Source organism: Ursus americanus, chromosome 1 (assembly GCF_024610735.1).
Source record: "Ursus americanus isolate L20-20 chromosome 1, mUrsAme1.1.p, whole genome shotgun sequence".
In the NCBI taxonomy this organism is placed as follows: domain Eukaryota; kingdom Metazoa; phylum Chordata; class Mammalia; order Carnivora; family Ursidae; genus Ursus; species Ursus americanus.
The window spans coordinates 39,098,826-39,107,092 of NC_142127.1; the positions used below are offsets into that span (position 1 = coordinate 39,098,826).

The following is an 8,267-nucleotide window of genomic DNA, read 5'->3' on the forward strand; positions in this document are numbered from 1 at the left end:
AGTTTCTATATATTATGTGAAATTGTTTTACAGGCTAATTAATCACAATCTATTGCTTGTGTTGTTACCTAAAATTATAGATAACTAGCAAAATTAACAACATTTTCAAATCAAAGATAATTCAGTTACTCATCTAAAGACAAAACTATAAAACATATTTCCCAAAAATTACAATGGTTGTGTAATCTAGGTTTGTTTGTTTTTGGTCAAGATGAAATATATATACGGGTAATACATTATTGACCTTCTACACTTGGTTTTTTCAAAGCTTCTTCATTTTATTCAGCATTTAGTTTAAATTAAATATTTAAAATTGAAGCTGTTCTATGTTGCAAACACAGCTAAAATGAAGAGCTTCTGTAGCAGCAGTGACCAGATTTTAAATGCAGGTAGATCAATAAAAAAAAAAAAAAATCACCAAGCACAGGCTCCATGTGTGAGTGGAATGGTTTATAATAGCTTGCAAATGACTATGTGCTTGCTGTAACCAGCTGTTCTTAAATTATGAATATGCAACCAATTCATGTTAAAGCCAAATCCCAGCACTATTTCTACAGAGAAATCCCAGTAGTTTTGCTTGTTCTACATGTTAGCTCTGTTAAGGATACAAATAGCAGTAAGCTTCCGAACAAATAGGACCAAACTATTGGCATTTCATGCACTGGGTCCATTATCACAGTGGGGGATGTCAATCATTGGTACATTCCTATAACAGCTCAAGCAATATGACAATGATCTCGTAAGAAAAAAAAAATCAAAATCTCTGCAGCATACTCAAAGTCCTTCTGACAACCTAACGCTTTCTTACTTCAGCCAATCAGAATGTCAGACCTGACCTACTAGAAGACTTGCATCAAGCCTGAAACATTTAAAAACATCAATCATAAAAACAAAGACAGGACATTGAATTATACAGTATTAACCTCCAGGGTTTGCATACAAAGACCTTAGATTTATTTATGTCCCAGTGAGTTAAGAGCTTCAGTACACCGTTCTTTACACCAAACTGACTGCCAATTTGATGAACCTCTCTGCCCTCAGCAGGAGTGCACCGTCTTTGATTAATGAGTGCATGCTTGTGGAAAAGTGTTAAGAGGAGAAAACAGTGGAAAAACACACAATTACGTCTACACATAGCTGAAGTACCAATGTAATAATTATCTTCAAACCAAATGCTCCTTTTTCCTTAAATACACATGCACACATTTGCACACACAAAATTAGTAAAGGTTCTTATCTACATATCATCTATATTATTATCTCTAACACTTCTTTTTTTGAATGAAAGGCATTCAAAAGCCAAAATACAAGTCAAATTTCATAAATTACAAAAAACTATTTATAAAGCATTAATTAAAAAAAGATAGAAACCACCCCATCTTATACAGTAAATTTTTAAATATGTGGGATAAAAACTGTATTTTCAAATCATACTCTTATAAAAACCTATTCATTTTAAAACTCTGTTTAAACTATAAATATCAAGACTATTAAATATTTTACATATCAAACTGTATTATGAATTGGCACAATTCACATAACATTCAAAAACAGATTTGAAAGTCATGTAAATTTCTTATTTTTCTTTCAGCAAAGATGTCGCCAATATTTTATAATTCCATATGTAACTGTAAATTAATTATACTTACTGCCCATAATTTCAAAGTTAATAGGGTCAACAGAAAAACTTATGAATGAAACTTTAAACTTTTTATGACTCTTCTGTTTAGAATCACCAACAGTGGAAAAATTCCTACTTCAATGATGGGTTGCTGATCTGCACTACAATAAAGACCGTTTTAGCTAAGCACTGAGATTCCTTTAAAATAAAAGTTTATATTAATATACAATTTACCATAATTTAGTTTACATGAACATCTGCCTTGACACAAATATTATGAGTAAATATATTTCTTAAAAATTGAATCATAGGCTAAGGTAACAGAATGATTTTCTTTTTAAGGAACTGTATGGCTATTATATAAAAAGAGTTGAGAAAGTATATTACCTGAAGGAAGTCTTAGTAATGCATGGTCTATTTAAAAGGAAAACATCTCTATAAACTTATAATTGCAGGAAATCATAATTCTGGAATCACTTAGCAGTGTATTAGAAGTGTTTACAATTTGTTTATATTGTACAGGAAGTCCTTTTAATGGAATTTAACTCAGCAAATCATATATTCTAATCACCAATTTCACATTAAGTATTTATTAAAGGCAAACTATTTTAAATATGTTATAAATTTTATGCTCTTTGAAAAATTGTTTAAATGCTTATGGTACTTAAAGATTTAAAAATTAAAAACGAGCAAATACTAAAGCTAGAAAAGATCTCCTGACATAGTAGTAAACTACATCATATATCCTTAAATTTATTATCCTAAAGGATTTTTACACATTTTTTTAAAAAAATGTGTTTCCTCTGTTGGAATGGTCATTCTTTATTCCTCCTCTTTCATATCTCCTCTCCTATCAAATAAATAAATAAATAAATAAATAAATAAATAAATAAATAAATAAAATAAGTAGAAAACACTTAGGTATCAATGGGATGATTTGACACCTTTCAGTACTGTAATCTGATAGGTGAAACTATCACTAAAAGTTACTAGGTATAAGAAAAGTATCATTTCAATTTTTAAAATCATCAAATGACCACGAGTCAATTATTTAATATCTTTACCTCCTTATAAAGAAAATTAAATAGAAAATTGCCCATTTCCTCAATAATTCTTTTCTCTTCTGATTACCTTCTGCAACAAAAGTTTAAAGAAATATTCAAACAAGTCAACATTTATTAAATACAGCACAATTTTTTAAAACCTTATGTTATGAAATACTTAATTTTATATAATCAAAAACTTCTTAAAATACCTAACTAGGTAATTTAATTAATGCCTCAGGATATCAAGTATTAAAAATCATTAAGATATTATTTCAAGTAGGGGTCAAAATCACACATTACTTTGTGTTAAATCACTTCTTTTGGTAGTCCTAGCTAAGACTAGGTCAGAAACTCAGAAACTACAATCTTTTTTTTTTTGAGAAATCTTTAAACCTAAAAGTAACCAAGTTAACACATTCTTTCACTAATTCAAGGAGATAAGACAGAAAACAGGAACTTTCATGCAACTGTGATATCCTACATCTTGTATAGTAACACAAAAGTAGCAACAAAGACATTAACAATTGCAGTTCAAGCTGGGAGTGACTGTTCTGTTTCAATTCAATGACACCACTAATGGCTTCTTAGCAGCTCCATGAAATCAACCAGCTGTCAAGTTGATGCATCAGAAGGAACAGTTATGCACTCCCATAAGAAAAAGCAACACATCAGGATGTTTGGCAAAACATCTGCTCCTTTACACTGCAGTTCTATAATAAACATGCAAACAAAGAAATGAGAGAAAGGGCAACAGAATTAAAATTCCAAGGTTTCCATTACAGTCTTAAACGCATTTTAAATAAATGACATAAAAATAAAAACAAATTTCTGCCAACTTGAATAATTTGTTATTTTAAATCTTGAAAAATGCTAAATATAATTACTCAGATTCTTCTAGAAAGGCAAAAGCCACATAAAAATCTTTACATTTTAAAAATTGAGAGTAAACTATATTCACCAGGAAAAATCATCATAACGTACAAAACTCAAAAAATAATACCAAAATACATCCTTCCTTCATTTAGTGAGTACTTAGTAAATTATGCCAACAGTATTCTAATAAATGCGTTTCCAAGACTGATTACTCTAAAAATATTTTAAGTAGTGTTTGAAAGAGTCAATTCTACTATAGCTCAGCAATAGTTTAACATATAAGAACAGTAAAGATACTATTCTCTGGATTTTAAAATATCTGCCTACTCCTACTTCTCTCCAAACCATTATATGAATACAATATTAAGTCCTGATAAATAACTTTCTTTTACAGCATACAATTTGATCACCTCCCCTAAAGACAGGCTTAAAATAATTTTACATTCAGCCATTCATTTCAAACATTTGTAAAATTTGACTTTTTTCTGTCTGAAACTTACAAGTGCCTCGATGTTGTCTAAATTATTGATTATGCAGCATAGTGACAATATGTACAGTGTTTACAATAGGTGTGAGACATCAAATGTACTTAACTACCATTTTCTTAAACTGCTTATCCTCTGTTGCTTGCCATTTATAATCTGCCAAATCTTCTAGTCCTTTGTTGCATGTATAATTTAAAACCATCTGTTCTATGTGCTTTTAACTATTTAAACATTTTTCACCTACCTACAATTCACATAAATGGCAGACATTCAATTCAGTCAAGTTTTCTATACAGCGTTTTACATAAAGCAAATTCCAAGATAAATAACATAGCAAATAATACCAAAGAAGACGGCTACAGAGATAAAAACATACAACTACATAAAACGTAAATTATTGTTAGACAAACCTTTTCAATGTATTCAGAATTGTTTCTATTACTTTTTTTTTTAAGTTAATTGTAGTCACTGTTATTTCCTAACCCAGAAGACAAAGAGAATGCAAATTAAATACAGACAGTTTCATGTCCTTGTTAGAAGAGAAGTAAATATGCTGACTGAAAATGACTACAGGAGACAGAATTCCACTTTCGCATTCAATTTACAGTGCCTCTTATTTATATACCAGTCAGTGTATCATTAAGTTTGGTCATGTGACCAACCTAACTTCTGTGAGATAAAAAACTATTTTAGACAAGCAAATTAAAACACTAATTTTTATTGTTTATTTTTTCATAATGCCAGACAAAGAGCTTACAGCTTGAAGTTATAAAATCTATCTTAAAATAAATTTTGCCTTTTAAATACTAACTACATTTTTGCCATTTAATATCTGCTACTAAATTTTAAAAGTATCCAGTATCTCCAGGTATTTTAATAGTTGTATCTTTCCAAAATGTAAGGAAATACGTAAAAAAAAATAGACTATTGAATTACAAAAGGGTATCTAGGTAATCTAAAATAAGTAAAATATCAACCAAACTGATTAAAGAAAAATCCACAGCAGAGTGGAGTAAACGAAAAAGGAATATACTCATTAAAAATAACATTTGAAACCTTTAAAGAAAAAACACGTAGACAAAAAGCTAGGTGAATACCAATGACACTATAAAGTTTATACCATCTTTTTGCACATAATTTTCCACCTGTTACCAAAACGTAAAATGTGTAGACGCTGAGGATTCATTTTGAGAGCAGGACCCCAAAATAAGCAACACAACTGATCTTTAACCAGTAAGTTACACGGTCCTTTAAAACCGGGAAAAAAATTAGATGAAAAATTTACTCTTGGGAAAATTTCTCGATAAAGTTTACATGACGTCACTGGGCCCCCTGAACATTCCCTAAACTTTGAGTCTTATCCAGACACACTTTTTGCCTTTCTAAGGCTTCTTTCCCTTTCTCAAAAATAAAAAAAGGGAGACTTGGGAATAAAAATTGCCCAAGATGGCGAAACGCTTGTTGTTTAGAGGGCAGGGAAAAAAAAAAAATGGAGGATATTGTAATATACACAAAGGGATAAATTTCAACAACTCGGCCAAGGACTGCAGCTGCTTCTCTCTTTATAAGGAAGCAACACACAAAAGATAAATACAGAGGGAGCGAAAAGAAGAGAAAATCTCCCAAACAGCAGGACCAGCTCTTACTCTCCAAACACTTCCTTCCTTTCCCAAGTCCCAATTCTGGGGTTCATGGAACTACTTTAACAGGAGGAAAGCCGCGAAAGAGAAAGGGGGGAGGGGAACGACAAGAAGATTAAAAGAGCGAAGAAGAGTTGAGGGCTGGCGGTTGTTCCCGGGGAAGAACTGCTCGGAGACAGACATTACTGTAGGAAAAGCTATGCTCCTCTAACCCTCTGTGTACAGGCACAAATCTTCCCAAGTATCCAGATCTTTTCCCGGCTCCACCTGCCCCCATTACAACACCCCCCCACCCCAGCCCATTTTCTGTAAACTCTGGAGCTCCAAGCTACACAGAGCAAGAGGCCCGGACGTGGGGGGGGGGGGGGCAGAAACAGATCCAGTCCTAAAGGGAAGAGGGGGCGGAGGCAAAAAAGGGCAGCAGTAGGCGGACTGGGGGGGGGGGGTATCTTGAAACTACCCCGGCAGGGATTGGGGGAGCAGCGTATATTCTTGGGTAGGAACGGCGATCGCAACAGTGCCAGAGGTTATCATTTAAGAAGCAAAACTGTTGGCGGCAACCCGAGCGCTGGGAGCCGAAAGGAGGAGGAGGCGCGCAGCCCGGGCGGCCGAGCAGGGCGACCGGCACAAAGGAGGCGGACTGGTGGCTGCGGCGTCTGCCCGCGGCCCTGCTGCACCGAAGTCCCGCACTGGCAGCTAAGAATAAAGTTTACATTCTCCTGAGACCGCACCCCCCACCTCCCACCCAGGACCGCGTCCTCCTCCCCCAAACTCCGCTCGGGACCCCGAGCACCGCCCCAGCCTTCCAGCCAACACAACAAAGAGACACACCGACCGGCGAGGGTAAACAGCCGCGGAGGGCGAGCAGGGCGGGCAGAGCGAGCGCCTCGAGAGAAGCAACTCCGGAGTCCCCGCTCGCCGGAGCGTAGTTTCTCCTGTTCTGCTAACAACCGGCTCTGTAACATTTGGAATTTTCATCTTCACCCGCACCCCTCACACCCGAAGATTTTTAACTCACCTTTACTTTCGAACTGAGAGTTGCGGTGGATGAGATTTTTGCCTTCCCCAGATGGTTGAAGGTTACGACTTTGTTTTGGAAACCCTACCACCTCCTTATCTCGCTTATTATTTTTGCAAGGAAAGTATAAAGAGAGTTGGAGTGGAGGTGAGATTTGTGATCGGGAAAGCCCTTGACTCCCTCCTTCTCCGCCTTCCGCCTCTCTCTGATTAGTTCCTATCCAGCAGCAGATTGAAGCAGGAGATGATTCTTCTCAAGGTTTGTTCAGCAGCTTCACTTCTAGGCGAAGGCTTCATGAACCAAGTGACGTCAACCAACAAGGCTTCTCTCTCTCTCCTCTCTCTAACAATGAAAGTTGCTGTTAACAAGGGAAAAAAGAGAGAGAATTGTTTATACTATTTCAGTTCCAATAATAAATGACCTATCAGCTCCTAAAGGAGCCAAGGGAGGGAGGGGGGTTGCTTCTTCCTCCCAAGAATACTGTAGCTTTGAGTTTGCAACCGTTCCTTGTCCCAGGAAAAAGTTAAGAAACAATATTTTTTTCATTCCAAAGTAGGACAGAAAATAGAATTGGAAACCTAATTTTTAAAACCGTAAACTGGACAATAGGGAGCATAGATTAATCATTTCCACCTAAACTTTTTTGTCTGCAAACTCAGAATTCGGTTGAAGTCTATAAACCAACTAAATTAATATACCAGGAATTCGTGGATGTTTGGAACTCAAAATAAAAAGCAGGACGCAAGATGGTCCCGGGATAAAACGCTGCTGCCCAAACACACGGGCAATTTAAACTAGCAGTAGTGTTGATGCACTGAATTAAAATTTAAATAAAACACGTTAATACAGCAAATCGTTTTATTAGAAGTCAAAACTGTAAAAGGTAGTCTCAATTGTAGTTTTTCCCTCCAATTTCTGAAGTCAAAAGGGGGTGGTGTAGCTAATTGTAGGAATTGAACACTTTTTAAAAAATCAAGTTAAGCCTACTAGCTCATTGCTCCATCTTTAAACTACACAGGAGGTATGCTTTTTGTCTATCCCCAGAATCTCCCAACTTTCTGTTGTTTATCCTTACATTTCTCCCTCACCCCCAATCCCAACATCCTGAAACCAATAAAGTTAAAATAAAGGTGAAGTACACCCAATTTCCTCCTGGGTACACCACCCCACAGCTTCCTAAAAATGATTTTTAAAAGCCATAACTTTGGTTAACACTTTATTATACAAGAATACATGTAATTTAATTTTTTTCATTGAGGTAGTGTTTTTTCCCCAGAACACATTAAAGTCTCCAAGTTTATATAATTAAAAATTGCATGATTTAATTTTCAGGATGAAGAGTGAGTGAAAGGCAAGCCACAGAAGAATAATTTGACCATATATGTATATTTTGTACATACATTTGTGGATAAATGTATCTTAAAAGATGCTATTGTTTTATGTTTCCTCTTCAGCCACTGGCTGTGATTTTAATTGTGCTAGAGGATCTTCATTAGTATTAACACATGGGGAGATTTCACAAAGCTGCTTCATTAGGGGGGAAAAAAAGCTTGGCAGACTAGGTCTTTTTGCATGCACTGAGAA

At 35.2% G+C, this 8,267-nt stretch overlaps 1 protein-coding gene and 1 pseudogene across 2 annotated transcripts in view; both read right to left on the reverse strand.

Annotated features, from left to right (window-relative positions):
• The window catches only part of LOC148110741 (complement component 1 Q subcomponent-binding protein, mitochondrial pseudogene), a 28,661-nt pseudogene extending 21,850 nt beyond the window's left edge, over positions 1-6,811 (reverse strand). The window contains exon 1 of the transcript XR_015724553.1: positions 6,684-6,811. The product of XR_015724553.1 is annotated as a complement component 1 Q subcomponent-binding protein, mitochondrial pseudogene (transcript). The remainder of the gene's footprint in view (positions 1-6,683) is intronic.
• Positions 1-6,823, reverse strand: part of BAZ2B (bromodomain adjacent to zinc finger domain 2B) — a 290,562-nt gene extending 283,739 nt beyond the window's left edge. The window contains exon 1 of the mRNA XM_045781084.2: positions 6,684-6,823. The gene's annotated coding sequence lies outside the window, so the exon portion shown is untranslated. The remainder of the gene's footprint in view (positions 1-6,683) is intronic.
• Positions 6,824-8,267: the final 1,444 nt, after the last annotated feature.